General features: G+C 41.2%; 1 pseudogene; it reads left to right on the forward strand.

Annotated features, from left to right (window-relative positions):
• Positions 1-11,599: 11,599 nt before the first annotated feature.
• LOC124032979 lies at positions 11,600-14,648 on the forward strand (annotated as a pseudogene).
• The last annotated feature ends 2,499 nt before the right edge of the window (positions 14,649-17,147 follow it).

A 17,147-nucleotide genomic window follows, 5' to 3' on the forward strand; every position in this document is an offset into this window, starting at 1 on the left:
GCGTGTCCACGCACGCCTCCAACTCAATCATCAAGTTTGCGGACGACACAACAGTGGTAGGCTTGATTACCAACAACGACAAGACGGCCTACAGGGAGGAGGTGAGGGCCCTCGGAGTGTGGTGTCAGGAAAATAACCTCACACTCAACGTCAACAAAAGTACGGAGATGATTGTGGACTTCAGGAAACAGCAGAGGGAACACCCCCCTATCCACATCGATGGAACAGTAGTGGAGAGGGTAGTAAGTTTTAAGTTCCTCGGCATACACATCACAGACAAACTGAATTGGTCCACTCACACAGACAGCATCGTGAAGAAGGCGCAGCAGCGCCTCTTCAACCTCACGAGGCTGAAGAAATTCGGCTTGTCACCAAAAGCACTCACAAACTTCTACAGATGCACAATCGAGAGCATCCTGGCGGGCTGTATCACCGCCTGGTATGGCAACTGCTCCGCCCACAACCGTAAGGCTCTCCAGAGGGTAGTGAGGTCTACACAACGCATCACCGGGGGCAAACTACCTGCCCTCCAGGACACCTACACCACCCGATGTTACAAGAAGGCCATAAAGATCATCAAGGACAACAACCACCCGAGCCACTGCCTGTTCACCCCACTATCATCCAGAAGGCAAGGTCAGTACAGGTGCATCAAAGCTGGGACCGAGAGACTGAAAAACAGCTTCTATCTCAAGGCCATCAGACTGTTAAACAGCCACCACTAACATTGAGTGGCTGCTGCCAACACACTGACACTGACTCAAGTCCAGCCACTTTAATAATGGGAATTGATGGGAAATGATGTAAAATATATCACTAGCCACTTTAAACAATGCTACCTAATATAATGTTTACATACCCTACATTATTCATCTCATATGTACACGTATATACTGTACTCTATATCATCTACTGCATCCTTATGTAAAACATGTATCACTAGCCACTAACTATGCCACTTTGTTTACATACTCATCTCATATGTATATACTGTACTCGATACCATCTACTGTATCTTGCCTATGCTGCTCTGTACCGTCACTCATTCATATATCTTTATGTACATATTCTTTATCCCCTTACACTGTGTATAAGACAGTAGTTTTGGAATTGTTAGTTAGATTACTTGTTGGTTATTACTGCATTGTCGGAACTAGAAGCACAAGCATTTCGCTACACTCGCATTAACATCTGCTAACCATGTGTATTTGACAAATACAATTTGATTTGATTTGATTTGACTGGCCTTGGTTGGCCTGGGAGGGCATATAGGCCCACACACTGGAGAGTCAGACCCACCCACTGAGGTGTCAGACCCAACCAATCAGAATTCATTTTTCCCCACAAAAGGGCTTTATTACATACAGAAATACTCATTCAGAATTCCATCTCCCCCTCCTCAGATGATCCCCCAGCTAAAGAAGCGGGATGTGGAGGTCCTAGGCTGGCATGGTGACACGAGGTCTGCGGTTGTGAGGCCGGTTGGATGTACTACCAAATACTCTAAAACTACGTTAGAGGCGGCTTTTGGTAGAGAAATTAACATAACATTCTCTGGCAACAGCTCTTTTGGATATCCCTGCAGTCAGCATGCCAATTGAATACTCCCCCCCCCCTTCCATGTGTTAGTTTCCCCCAACACAATCATCCAACATATTACTACTTCACTCAAAAAGTATCTACATTTTTCACAAATAAACAAGTGGATTATTCATCTCAAGGCTTTCCTACTTCTGCATATATCTATATAAAAACAGTCATAGATCTAACATTATTGCGATATATCTACAACTTCATCCAAATTTCAAGATCAACTTTACCACAAAATCGTTTTGTTGAAATATTTCCAAAAGTTGTGATGACACGGAACATTTTTTTGTTGAGCAAGAGCAGTGGCAGCCAGGGAAAGTTTTGGGGAAAGAATTGTGACATCTTGTGGTCTTAATGTGAATTATGGGGGTGGGGGGTACAGTTACCCAAGGGGGCTAGTTACCCTAATGATCATGCCGTTTAATCAGCTTCTTGATATGCCACACCTGTCAGGTGGATGGATTATCTTGGCAAAGGGGAAATGCTCACAAACTTGTGCACAACATTTGAGCGAGATAAAACAAAAGTCCCCAGGGCCTGTGATTTCTTAATCCTGCCTTGTTTGTGTGCGCTACATCACATTCCTGATCCAAATCAGTCAGGTTTCAAGACTAGTCATTCAACTGAGACTGCTCTTCTCTGTATCACGGAGGCGCTCCGCACCGCTAAAGCTAACTCTCTCTCCTCTGCTCTCATCCTTCTAGACCTATTGGCTGCCTTCGATACTGTGAACCATCAGATCCTCCTCTCCACCCTCTCCGAGTTGGGCATCTCCGGCGCGGCCCACGCTTGGATTGCGTCCTACCTGACAGGTCGCTCCTACCAGGTGGCGTGGCGAGAATCTGTCTCCTCACCACGCGCTCTCACCACTGGTGTCCCCCAGGGCTCTGTTCTAGGCCCTCTCCTAATTCTCGCTATACACCAAGTCACTTGGCTCTGTCATAACCTCACATGGTCTCTCCTATCATTGCTATGCAGACGACACACAATTAATCTTCTCCTTTCCCCCTTCTGATGACCAGGTGGCGAATCGCATCTCTGCATGTCTGGCAGACATATCAGTGTGGATGACGGATCACCACCTCAAGCTGAACCTCGGCAAGATGGAGCTGCTCTTCCTCCCGGGGAAGGACTGCCCGTTCCATGATCTCGCCATCACGGTTGGACAACTCCATTGTGTCCTCCTCCCAGAGCGCTAAGAACCTTGGCGTGATCCTGGACAACACCCTGTCGTTCTCAACTAACATCAAGGCGGTGGCCCGTTCCTGTAGGTTCATGCTCTACAACATCCGCAGAGTACGACCCTGCCTCACACAGGAAGCGGCGCAGGTCCTAATCCAGGCACTTGTCATCTCCCGTCTGGATTACTGCAACTCGCTGTTGGCTGGGCTCCCTGCCTGTGCCATTAAACCCCTACAACTCATCCAGAACGCCGCAGCCCGTCTGGTGTTCAACCTTCCCAAGTTCTCTCACGTCACCCCGCTCCTCCGCTCTCTCCACTGGCATCCAGTTGAAACTCGCATCCGCTACAAGACCATGGTGCTTGCCTACGGAGCTGTGAGGGGAACGGTACCTCAGTACCTCCAGGCTCTGATCAGGCCCTACACCCAAACAAGGGCACTGCGTTCATCCACCTCTGGCCTGCTCGCCTCCCTACCACTGAGGAAGTACAGTTCCCGCTCAGCCCAGTCAAAACTGTTCGCTGCTCTGGCCCACCAATGGTGGAACAAACTCCCTCACGACGCCAGGACAGCGGAGTCAATCACCACCTTCCAGAGACAACTGAAACCCCACCACTTTAAGGAATACCTAGGATAGGATAAGTCATCCTTCTCACCCCCCCCTCCCTTTAAGATTTAGATGCACTATTGTAAAGTGACTGTTCTACTGGATGTCATAAGGTGAATGCACCAATTTGTAAGTCGCTCTGGATAAGAGCGTCTGCTAAATGACTTAAATGTAAATGTAAATCACATGCACTAGTTTTTATCCACAACTCCTTTTGGTGGAAACACACCACTGATGGGAAAATGCGCATAATTTATTTATGCTTATTTTAGAATATTCTCTTGAAAATGTGTCACCAATTGGATGGAAAATCTGGATGCGAAAGAAACACACACCTGTTTAGGAAAGGTGCTGGCTAGCGGAGCAGAACACTTGAATAAGAAAAGGAGATCCTCACACACTTGGAGCTCAGACGCAATATTTTTTATAACCAACAGACAAGCTGTCTTCATCAGGGTATAATGACAATTACTTCGGGTGACTAATTTAAATTGTTTGAAATGTGTGGACCAAGAAACCAGTCAGAATCTGGTGTGACCATGATTTTCCTCACATTGACACATCTCCTTCGCAAAGAGCTACTGATTGTGGCCTGTGGAATGTTGCCCACTCCTCTTCAATGGCCGTGCAAAGTTCCTGGATATTGGAAGGAACTGGAACATGCTGTCGTACATGTCAATCCAGAGCATCCCAAACTTGCTCAATGGATGACATGTCTGGTGATTATGCAGGCCATTGAAGAACTGAGACATTTTCAGCTTCCAGGAATTGTGTACAGATCCTTGCGACATGGTTATGCTGAAACATGAGGTGATGGCAGCAGATGAATGGCACAACAATGGGCCTCAGGATCTCATCACGGTATCTCTGTGCATTCAAATTGCCATCAATAAAATGCATTTGTCCGTAGCTTATGCCTGCTATTACCATAACCCCACCGCCACATTGGGGCACTCTGTTTACAAGGTTGACATCATCAAACCTCTCATCCACACGATGCCATACACATTGTCTGCAGTTGCGAGGCTGGTTGGACATCTAAAAGGACTCTAAAAGGACGTTGGAGGCGGCTTATGGTATTGAAATGAACATCCAATTGCACACTCCCTCAACATGAGACGTCTGTGGCATTGTGTTGTGTGACAAAACTGTACATTTTTTAAAGTAGACTTTTATTGTCCCCAGCACAAGGTGCAGCTGTGTAATAACCATGCTGTTTAACAGGGATAACCATGCTGCTCACTAACAGGGATGTAAACCAATTTGTGCATAACATTTTTGAGAAATACGATTTTTGTGTGAATGCAACATTTCTGGGTTCTTTTATGAAACATGGGACCAACACTTTACATGTTGCATGTATATTTTTTGTTCAGTGCACATAGCTAGAGTCTAAAATAAGAGCTAAAATAAAAGGACTTGGAGATAAGGAGGCTGCAAAAGCTTAACTTGCAGATACAGGAAGGTAATTGAGCAGTGGAAAGTGTCCATCTTTCTTCTACAAAGTCATTGTACCCCGAGAACAATATGAATTTGGAGAAAATGACCGGTGTTCCCGTTTAACCTTATACTGCAGTGGGCTAAATCAGGGTGTTTCTTGGTCATCTTAAACAAATCTACTTTGAAACAAAAGTATACACCTCACACACATGATTATTGGCTTAAAAAAGAAGACACATGTACCATGTCAGATATAGAGTTGAAATGTATTCCATTTTGAGTTTTCATTCCAATATTACACTTTATAAACACATCACAAAACACTGAAATATAACAAAATTGTTTGATATAGAAACACTGGATATTCTGTGGGTTTTTTAAATAATGTTAATCAATTGTGAAAAATATGATTAACATTCCACCCATCAGGCTGTTGTGGAAATTATTTCACAGGGACACTCAAAGTCAATCTTAAATGATTAATTGTTTATTGTCTGCGCGCTGGTGAGCTTCCAACGAACTTGATGCACCATTGTGAACGTCTGTCTGTCAGAAGCTCTGCTGGGGCAGTCCCAGAGGTTGTCTTATATACATGTAACGGCTCTCGTTGGTGGTAGAAAAAGTAGACCAAGGCGCAGCGTGGAAGGTGTTCATGTTTTGAATTTAAAAAACACTAAAACAAAATAACCAAATCGAAAACGAAAACGAAGAGTTCTGTCAGGCAACAGTAACTAAACAGAAAACAAGATCCCACAACCTAATGGTGGGAAAAAGGGCTGCCTAAGTATGATCCCCAGTCAAAGACAACAATAGATAGCTGCCTGATTGGGAACCACACTCGGCCAAAAACAAAGAAACAGAAAACATAGAATTTCCAACCTGAGTCACACCCTGACCTAACCAAACATAGAGAATAATAAGGATATCTAAAGTCAGGGTGTGACAATACAGCTATACACAGACAAGTTATATTTACATGATTTAACATCATTAATTAATCATACCCATTTTGTTTCATTCATGTGACCGATCAATACTGTTTCATATCATGTGACAGACCGATACCTCACAAGGCTTTTTCTCTAAGCTGAGATGAAACTGAGATGAAACTGAGATATATTTTGTTCTCAAAACAAAGTTCTGGGCATACTGCCAAATTGCAGCTACTGATAGTGAGGATTCGTTCAGTCAGTCACTTGCAGGAACACAGGTAATGGTTATTAGAAAAGCACATGAATGGAATACAGAAATGTGTTATTAGAAAATAACAAACATTACAAATGTCCAGCACAAGGCCACCAGGTCATTTGACTGCAGGAAATGGCTAGTGTGTTAATCAAATGTTTAATCTTTGAACTTTCTGTAACAGAGGAAGATTCGTTGAAGAAATTTGACATTTGAAAATAAAGTGACTGCTCTAGTGTACATAACGTCCTTCTATGTAGAATCACCTTTGCCATTGATTACAGATGTGAGTCTTTCTGGGTAAGTATTTAAGAGCTTTGCACACCTGGATTGTACAATATTTGCCCATTTATTCTTTAAAAAACTCTTCAAGCTCTGTCACGTTTGTTGTTGATTAATTGCTAGACAGCCATTTTCATGTCTTGCCATAGATTTTCAATCCGATTTAAGTCAAAACTTTAACTAGGCCACTCAGTGTCATCAATGATGTTTTGGATTTTTGTGTTGGCAGTATTACTTTAGTGCCTTATTGCAAACAGGATGCATGTTTAGGAATATTTATATTCTGTTCAGGCTTCCTTTTTTTTACTCTGTCATTTATGTTACTATTATGGAGTAACTACAGTGTTGTTGACCCATCCTCAGTTATCTCCCATTGCAGCCATTTAACCTCTGTAACTGTTATAAATCCCCATTAGACTCATGATGAAATTACTGAGCTGTTTCCTTCCCATCCGGGCAGCTGAGTTAGAAAGGGTGCCTGTTTATGTATTTGTAATGACTGGGATACACCATCCAAAGTGTAATTAATAACTGCACCATGTTCAAAGGGATATTCAATGTCTGCTTTTTACCCATCTACCAATAGGTGCCCTTCTTTGCGAACCATTGGAAAACCTCCCTGGTTTTTGTGGTTGAATCTGTGCTTGAATATCACTGCTCGACTGTAGGACCTTGCAGATAATTGTATGTGTGGGGTATATAGATGAGGTAATAATTTAAAAATCATGGTGAACACTATTATTGCACACTGAGTGAGTCCATGCAACTTATTATGTGACTTGTTAAGCACATGTTTCATCCTGAACTGATGTATTTACTTAAAAGAGTTGAATGTTTATTGACTCAAGACATTCAGCTTTACATTTTTTATAAATGTATTGTAATGGACATTTTTATGTTTAGTGCTTTCTTATAACAAATGTCTGTGTTCTATTCATGTGCTGTTCTATAAACCCATTTCTGTGTTCATGCAAGAATGCTGACCGAACAAATCCTCACTATCAGTAGCTGCAACTTGGCAGTATGCCCAGACCTTGTTTTCAGAAGAAAAGAAAGAGGTATCAGTTTGAAATTAAAAATGTCTCAGTTTCAAGGTTTCAGCTGAGAGAAAAGAAGCCTCATGTTATGAACCAGTATTGGTAGGTCAAATGAATTAAACAAAATGGTAATTATTAATTAATTATGCTAAATCATGCAAATATAACTTGTCTGTTTATAAGACAACCGCTGAGACTTCCCAGGAAGAGCTCCTGATTGGCATGTGTACTATGGTAAATTGAGTTGGTTAGAACCTCTCCAGCACACTGACAAATAAACAATTATTAATTTAACTTTGACTTTGAGTGTCCCTGTGTAAGAATGTCCACAACAATTTGGCATCATGAACAGCATGATTGATTCAACCTGCAGAGCTTTCCAGTGGGGGTCTGCGAGGAAAACCAGTGGAGCATTTTGTGAAGCGTGAGGGAAATTCCCGTCTGACCAAAAGAGGATGAGGACCCGCCCAGACCAAACCCTTACTGTGAGCTGACCAGGAGGAGACACATCATCCGCAAACAATTGAGGGAACGGCAACTGATTTCAGTAAGTCAATTTAAATGAATCTGCATAAAATAAAATAAAAATATAAAACCAATAAGATTGAACATAAAGATGTAGAAGGAGGGTTCCACTAGCCTACAAAATAACACAAGGTGTTTTTGAATACGGGGAGTTATTTACATGTACGGGAAGCGGCAAGACTAAAGAGCCTATAGAAACCATAGCGTTTATGACTATATAAACTATTGATACTATGATTCTGAGGGACTATAGATGCTGTAGAGACCATAGATTGCTATAACTATAGGGACTATGGATGCTATTGGGACTATGGATGCTTAGGGACGACAAATGTTCAGGAATCATGGATACTGTAAAAGACTATGGCGACTGTAGAGACTATAGATGAACCGTTGAAGATACAGATGACATGAAGAAGGCTAGAGTTAGTCTTAGAGAGAAGACTAGAGCGAGGACAAGTAATGGTACCATGCCCCGCTGACAGCTGTCTGTAGGTATTTATAAGAGAAATGTCTACATGGTCTGCAGCCACTGGTAGAGAATATCATAAAGTGCACACTGTGGTGCGTAGGAGGTAATGACAGAGAATTGTTGAAGATGCACATGTGGTTTAAAGGGAGATTACCGAGTGTGTTAGGGAATAGTAGTAAGTGGATGTGGATGTGAAAGTTGTGTATTGAATTTGGAAAATAAGCTGATTGATTGAAATTTGAACGTTAAAGAGATTGAAATGTGGATATTAAGCTGACTGTACAGAGTAAATGAGAGTTTATCAGGGGACTAGCTCCAGTGTGAAAGAGGATTACTGAGTGCGTGAAAGAATGGATACCCCAACCAGTTCTGTGTGAGCTGAGTTTTTAGATCTATAGGTAGTGAGCACTGACAGGAGAAGCCATTGAAAGATATTTGTACCTCTCGGGCTGCTGCGCTGTGATTGTTGCTGTAGTGTGGAGGTGAAAACCTAAAGATTTATACATTTATAAATGTATACAAATGCATAATGGGTTACTAGAGATAAAGTAACAGAATATTTGTATAATGGGTTATTACGATGATGATCTGATGAAATAAGAATAGACAAAATACATATATACAGCTTGCACACCCACATGCAGATGTTCGTAAGTGGTGTAAAAGGTATTCTGTTCAGAGTGGTCCCTTTATGAATCCTTTGATGAAGATGAGGTTAAATCATTGAACGGGACTTGACTTACCAATAAAACCATACATGCTTAATGTGATTTCCTCCACCCTGGTACGACATTTTTAAATAAGCCCGTATCCTGTTAAATAGAACCAATGATTTTCTGTCTTCGCCTACTCAACTGTTTAAAGTGTTAGGTAGAGACTTATTATGGACAGAGCATGACATCTACTGGGGACTGATAAAGTGCCAACCCAGTTAATACATATTGATCCCTCCAAAGCATTTACATAGGAATCTTAAAATAATAGACATTTAATAAATATTGAAGCAGAAAGTGAATATCCGACAGAGATTGGTAATAAAAAATATATAGAGTAACTGTTTGAAGGTATACTAAAATGAAAACAATGCCTTCCGATATGGAGAAAGTTATCATGTTTGTTTTAAACTTTGCAATAGGGGGAAAAGCAGAACATTGTTTGAGTGTGATCCGTGTGAATTAGGAGTAGTGATTGAGATTTTTTTTTGTTTGACTGGAAAGAGGTGGTTTTAGTAGAAGTAAATAGATTATGGAGACTATTGAAAGTAACAAAGTGAATGGTAAATGGCTTTCAGATAGCAATCCAATAAGGCAATAATCTTAGTAATTTGAAGGAGTAAGACAGACTAATTGAGCATTGGGACTGATATTAAATTAGATGCTGCTCACTCTTCAAGGCCTGGTCCACTGCTCTCGTGGTTAAGTCATGTGTTGTTTGGGTTAGAGATAACCTTTCTGTGGAACAATAGATAGCCGCCAGTACACACTGAACTCAAACAGGCTGTGACCGACGCAGTGGGGAAATTAGGGACAGTTTGTACAGAATTACATGTCAATGCAACTGCAAAAGATTACGATTACAAGAACGTTGTTTACCTTAGAAGGTGCCCAATTCAGCTTTATGGGACACTCTATCATCTGATGTGTCTGAAGTATAAATGTGTCTGAAGTATAATTCTGTATACGCATGGGTTTATCGAGACTTCTGTAGCTCAGTTGGTAGAGCATGGCGCTTGTAACGCCAGGGTAGTGAGTTCGATCCCCGGGACCACCCATACGTAGAATGTATGCACACATGACTATAAGTCGCTTTGGATAAAAGCGTCTGCTAAATGGCATGTATTATTATTATATTATTATTATTATATTATATATTTATTATTATTATATTATTATATTATTATTATATTACTTCCTGCCCAAGATGCAGTAAACTCGATAAATGATTAAGAGTTTTTAGGACGGAAAACTAAGTACATGTTTATTTTCTTTCTGATGGAATGTCTGCTACCAAGTTTTTTTGAATGTTTATCAAATATTCTGTATCTCTCCCTTTGAAAGGCTTCCTTAGGAGAGCAGTTAAAAGTGTCCGGATTTCAGCAGTTAAGTAAACTCCCAAATTAAGCTAGGCCTTGCTATGTTGTTTGTGTTTACCCTACGATTTTTGCTACACACACATCAGCACCCACAAACAACCCACCTATTAATTAATATTTGTTAGTGGTTAATATTCTGTTTGATTTAGAAGTGTGGGGTCTTTTATTTGGTTTTAGTGGGTTCTTTGTGGGCTATACTCGGCCTTGTCTCAGGATGGTAAGTTGGTGGTTGAAGATATCCCTCTAGTGGTGTGGGGGCTGTGCTTTGGCAAAGTGGGTGGGGTTATATCCTTCCTGTTTGGCCTTGTCCGGGGGTATCCTTGGATGGGGCCACAGTGTCTCCTGACCCCTCATGTCTCAGCCTCCAGTATTTATGCTGCAGTAGTTTATGTGTCGGGGGGCTAGGGTCAGTTTGTTATATCTGGAGTACTTCTCCTGTCCTATTCGGTGTCCTGTGTGAATCTAAGTGTGCGTTCTCTAATTCTCTCCTTCTCTCTTTCTTTCTCTCTCTTGGAGGACCTGAGCCCTAGGACCATGCCCCAGGACTAACTGACATGATGACTCCTTGCTGTCCCCAGTCCACCTGACCGTGCTGCTGCTCCAGTTTCAACTGTTCTGCCTTATTATTATTTGACCATGCTGGTCATTTATGAACATTTGAACATCTTGGCCATGTTCTGTTATAATCTCCACCCGGCACAGCCAGAAGAGGACTGGCCACCCCACATAGCCTGGTTCCTCTCTAGGTTTCTTCCTAAGTTTTGGCCTTTCTAGGGAGTTTTTCCTAGCCACCGTGCTTCTACACCTGCATTGCTTGCTGTTTGGGGTTTTAGGCTGGGTTTCTGTACATGAGATATCAGCTGATGTACGAAGGGCAATATAAATACATTTGATTTGATTTTGATTTGATTTGGGTTCTTCACAGGTTAGAAAGATGCTGTACACAAATTAAAGTTTCTATTGTCAGAGTTTCTGTTGCACACATGTAAATACTCTTGATTAGAAGAAATGTACTGAAAACCCCAATGTAAACCTGATACACAAAATGTAACTGTCTCTAGTCTATTTGATCATTACCTTATGGGATACAATTATTTCCTTATGGAGTTATCAAGAGAGAATTCCATTTTTTATTCTGATTAGTTTATTTTTTATTTAACAGGCAGTGTTGATGTTATTTTCAGGCGTATGAATCACAATGTGAGTCATGTGTCCAAAGGGGGGGATTACTGGACCCCTGGGGCCCTTTGGTAAATATGCTAATTTGTTTTATTCACATGCCTGCCTGTAAAAGGAAAAAAGAGATGTTGGTAATGGTTGACAGTTACTCCAAATGATTTGAAGTTTTCCCCACCTCCAGTGATATGTGTACTGCCGTTGTTGTTGTTTTTTGGTTGTTTTTATCTTGCTTTAATAACAAATCTCACCAGATTGGGTCTGCTGGATGGTTGGGATTTCTTCATAAGGATTTAGCACTCTGACTGCCTGGCATGTAACTCTGCACTGAGATCGCCAAGATGATAGGGGAGTATAAGCCAATTCAATTAAATAAAAAATAGGAAAACATTTTTTTTCAACAGTGTGTTATTCTCTGAGACATTTGTCGTAGAAGTCTGGATTTCTTGAATTAGAAAATGCCCTAAACTAAACTGTTGTTCTGGTCTGTCCTCTCTCTAGGTTATGGCGAAGGTGACCACATATGGTGTCTAGATGCATGGAAGATAATTCGGCAGAGAACAGTGTGAACTTCAACACCCTCTCTAACTGGCTGAAAATTGTGAAAATGGTGTTCAGTATGGTCCTTAACCAATTCTACCATGAGACCCGAGTACAAAGCCAGCATACAGAAGCTATCAATTGCCTTTTGAGTATCTGGAGCATCAGCATTTCTGGGTTCGATTACAGGCTCAAAATGGCCAGAAACAGGCTTTCTTCTGAAACTCCAGTCTATTCTTGTTCTGAGAAATGAAGGCTATTCCATGCGAGAAATTGCCAAGAAACTGAAGATCTCATACACCGCTGTGTACTAATCCCTTCACAGAACAGTGCAAACTGGCTCTAACCAGAATAGAAAGAGGAGTGGGAGGCCCCGGTGCACAACTGAGAGGACAAGTATATTAGAGTGTCTAGTTTGAGAAACTGATGCCTCACAAGTCCTGCACTGGCAGCTTCATTAAATAGCACACACAAAACACCAGTCTCAACGTCAACAGTGAAGAGGTGACTCCGGGATTACTGGCCTTCTAGGCAGAGTTCCTCTTTCCATTGTCTGTGTTCTTTTGCCCATCTTAATCTTTTCTTTTTATTGGCCAGTCTGAGATATTGCTTTTTCTTTGCAACTCTTTCTAGAATGCCATTCACCTCTTCACTATTGACGTTGAGACTGGTGTTTTGCGGGTACTATTTAATGAAGCTGCCAGTTAAGGACTTGTAAGGCGTTTGACCACAGACACATACTTATTTTCTTACTTTATTTTGGTCATATTTATTTTATTTCACCTTTATTTAACCAGGTAGGCCAGTTGAGAACAAGTTCTCATTTACAACTGCGACCTGGCCAAGATAAAGCAAAGCAGTGCGACAACAACAACGTAGAGTTAAACATGGGATAAACAAATGTACATTCAATAACACAATAGAAGAATCTATGTACAGTGTGTGCAAATGTAGTAAGATTAGGGGGGTAAGGCAATAAATAGGCCATAGTGGCGAAATATTTACAATTTTAGCGTTAAAACTCAAATGTAGCTTTAAACATATGAGATGAAGTGGTTGCTCTAGTGTCAATGTTTTTTTTAGCTAATCAATGGACACTAGGATACCATCAGCACTGTTCAAGAAAATGGCTGAGAAAGCTCTCCCGGACCTGTGCTGTCATATCTGTTCAGAGACTTTCAGAGAACCTGTTTCTCTGGACTGCCACCACAGCTTCTGTTCCAGCTGCCTGGACAAATACTGGGATCAGACCAAAAACAAGAACTGTCTAGTCTGTAAGAGGAAATCTTCTAAGGATGCTGCAATTCATTTTTCATTAAAGGAGCTGGCTGACAAATATGCAGGGATATAGAACGCAGGAGGGTCCAGGGAAGGGAGAAATGATAGTTATCCAAAGGATGACAGAGAGATCATTTGTAGTAAACATACAGATGAACCAAAGTGGATATGTAAGGTTAAGCAGAGAGCTGTGGGTCACAAATGTGAATCTCCTGATGACCATGGACACACATTCATACCCTTACAGCAAGACCTGAAGGAAAAACTAACATCAGTCACTGCAGGACAAGTAGACCAAATGTGAAGACTTAAGGAGACATGTAAATGCTCCAGGAAGCAGCTGGGAGCGACAGAGAGGCAGATCAGGGGGGAGCTTGAGAAGCTTCACCAGTTCCTGAGAGAGGAAGAGGAGGCCAGACGGACTGCACGGAGGGAGGAAGAGAAGGAGAAGGGTAAGATGATCGCCAGAGAGAAAGAACATTCAGGACCAGATCACCTCTCTTACAGAAATCGTCCCTGCTGGGAAACAGAACCTGCGGAAACAGAATGTGTTATCTCTCAAGCTACAAACACACCCAGACAAGCTCCAGTGCCCAGTTCACACTGCCAGATCCACAGCTGGTCTCAGGAGCACTGGTAGATGTGGTCAAACACCTGGGAAATCTGCAGTTCATGGTCTGGAAGAAGATACGAAGGATTGTCAAGTACACTCCTGTGATTCTGGACTCCAATACTGCTGAATGTAGGCTCTCTCCGTCTGATGATCTGACCACTGTGAGATATTTAGAAAAAAGGCAGCAGCTCCCTGACAACCCAGAGAGGAACAACATTTACGCCAATGTTCTGGGCTCTGAAGGGTTCAGGTCAAGAAAAGACAGCTGGGAGCTTGAGGTAGGGGACCACTCTCACTGGTATATAGGTGTGGAGTCAATCAACAGGAAGAAGGAAATATTTGCAACCACGGTGTGTAGATACTAATCCATATATTTGAGGAGAGGTAAATATAGTGCAGGCGATAACTCTCACACTGAAGAGGAAACCCCAGAGGACCAGTGTGCAGCTGGACTATGACAAGAGGGAGGTGTCTTTCTACGACCTGAAAGACATGACACACATCTACAAATACACGTTTACTGGGAGAATGTACCCATACCTCTCTAATGGAAAGTTTGGTGATGCCGACCATCCTGATATACATATATGCCAATCAGAGGTCTCTCTGACAGTGATGTTGTCCCGATAAGGGGGGGTGAAAGAAATGGAGAGAGGAAGTAACATTTCTTCTACAGATTATGTCATATCTGAGAGAGGAGTTGAAATAGTACTTTGTTTATACAAGTTCTCTCTCCACAGGTCTGATCTGTGACCTTCATGTTGAAGACATTTTATTAAATGATGCTCTCAAACTATGATCCTACTGCACAAATTGTTAATGTTAAAATTAAGATAAAGATTTTTAAAATGTATTTTAAAATATTTTAAAATATTGAATCAATATGCCTTATCTGTATATGCTTTGCTAATCACTCTGTATCAAATCTTATTTGAAAAAGATTTCAGACATTTTTTGACATTAATCATCTATGTACTTGTAACGGGAAAGATCGGACCAATGCGCAGCGTGGTAAGTGTTCGTCATTTATTAATCTGAACTGAACACTACAATACAAAGTAAACAAAAAGAACAACCGAAACAGTTCCGACTGGTAACTAAATACAAAGACAGAAAACAACTACCCACAAATCATAGTGGGAAAACAGGCTGCCTAAGTATGGTTCTCAATCAGAGACAACGATAAACAGCTGCCTCTGATTGGGAACCATACCAGGCCAAACACAGAAATACAAAACCATAGAACAACACATAGAATGCCCACCCCAACTCACGCACTGACCAAACTAAAATTAGAGACATAGAAAAAGGAACTAAGGTCAGGACGTGACAGTACTATTATAAAGTAAAAGTTTATACACTTGTGACATTTAAAAAAAAGTGTAAATATTAAATGGTAATATATTATTTACTAATCTCTGTAACAGATGTGAGCTGAACTGATTTGAATAAAACATATTTCTTCTTGTCAATAAAAAGCCGGGAAGCATGTATTTGATCAATAAATCTATTTTGATTTAAATTCAAACTTTATTGATAACACCTAACCACATTTCATTAAGTTAGAGCACGTAGAACGACACACACACCAAAAAAAATGTATCTTCTACAGTATATAGTGCCAAATACTAGTTATTTGGCTTGTAACCATAGCAGATCCCTTTCTGGTGCTATATAGAACCATTTTTCAAGGTTCTATAAAGAAACATGTTCATAAGGTTCTAAATGTAAGCTTTATGGTTCTTTAAATAACCCTTTCCTAAAGTTATATGAAGAACCATTAATAAAAGGGCATATACAGTATAGCACCAGAAAAGTGTTCTGCTGCGGTTGCGGTTACAACTCTTTTTGGGGCTATATAGAATCTTTATGGAGAATGGTTCTATAAAAGAACGTTCGTCACTCTGAAACGTTCTTTATAGATCCTTTTGAAGTACTACAGGTTTTGTTTGATTCTGGCTAGCCAGGAGGCCTACAAACCTGACTCAGTTACACCAGCTCTGTCAGGAGGAATGGGCCAAAATTCAAGGTTACCTGAAACATTTTACCCAAGTTAAACAATTTAAAGGCAATGCTACCAAATACTAATTGAGTGTATGTAAACTTCGGACCCACTGGGAATGTGATGAAGAAATAAAAGCTGAAATAAATCATTCTCTCTACTATTATTCTGACATTTCACATTCTTAAAATAAAGTGGTGATCCTAACTGACCTAAGACAGGGACTTTTTACTAGGATTAAATGTCAGGAATTGTGAAATACTGAGTTTAAATGTATTTGGTTTATGTAAACTTCCGACTTCAACTGTATATTGTTAGAATTCCATAGGCGTTATTGTGTTAATTGAAAAGTTAATTCATTGTGCACTAATGTGCAGGTCGAGAACGATTAATTCTTTTGAACGACAGATGCAAGGTTTTGCATATCATGGAGAGGCCAGAGATAGCCAGACTAGTAAATTTGGCTAAGGGACAGAAGTTGGGTGTTGGAGAAAGGCCATCCGTGCATTACAGCGGATGAAGGCACTGTATAACAGTGGTGAGGAAGAACGGTGCCAAGTACAAACCGTACTCTGCTGTCTCTGATGGCTTAGAAATTGAACCTGACGAGAGTGATGATGGTTGCATGGATGGATGACCACCAGGTGTGGTGAAGACCTCTGAGTCTGAGCCTCACCCCGGTGGTCATGCAAAAGAGGATTCTAAGCCCAGTGGGAGTTACATTTTTGGAGAAAATTGGTCCTGCCTTTTGGCTGACCCATATGTAGTCTCAGGTATAAAATAGTTTGGGTACTGTTAAATAGGTGAAGGTAGCTCTAAGTGTACAAGATCTGTGACTTGCTTTGCTCTCTGGAGCAGGGCGCCTTTGAAAGGAATGATTATTGGGTGTTGAGGTGGAATGAAAGATTGAAAGATTACCTGTTTCTATGATGCCCGCCATTTGGTGTGACGTAGACCCGGTGGGGAGCATGGTGAAACAGAGAAGACACTGTCAGTCCTTTTGAGGTTTGAATCCATCTTTACCTGACAACGTCATTTTAGCATATATCAGTTATCCCGTGAGAGCTTTTGTGCCGAACCCACTAAGGTGTTTAAGATGCCAAGATTAAGGTTATGTTGCAGCAGTG

Source organism: Oncorhynchus gorbuscha, linkage group LG04 (genome assembly GCF_021184085.1).
Source record: "Oncorhynchus gorbuscha isolate QuinsamMale2020 ecotype Even-year linkage group LG04, OgorEven_v1.0, whole genome shotgun sequence".
NCBI lineage: Eukaryota > Metazoa > Chordata > Actinopteri > Salmoniformes > Salmonidae > Oncorhynchus > Oncorhynchus gorbuscha.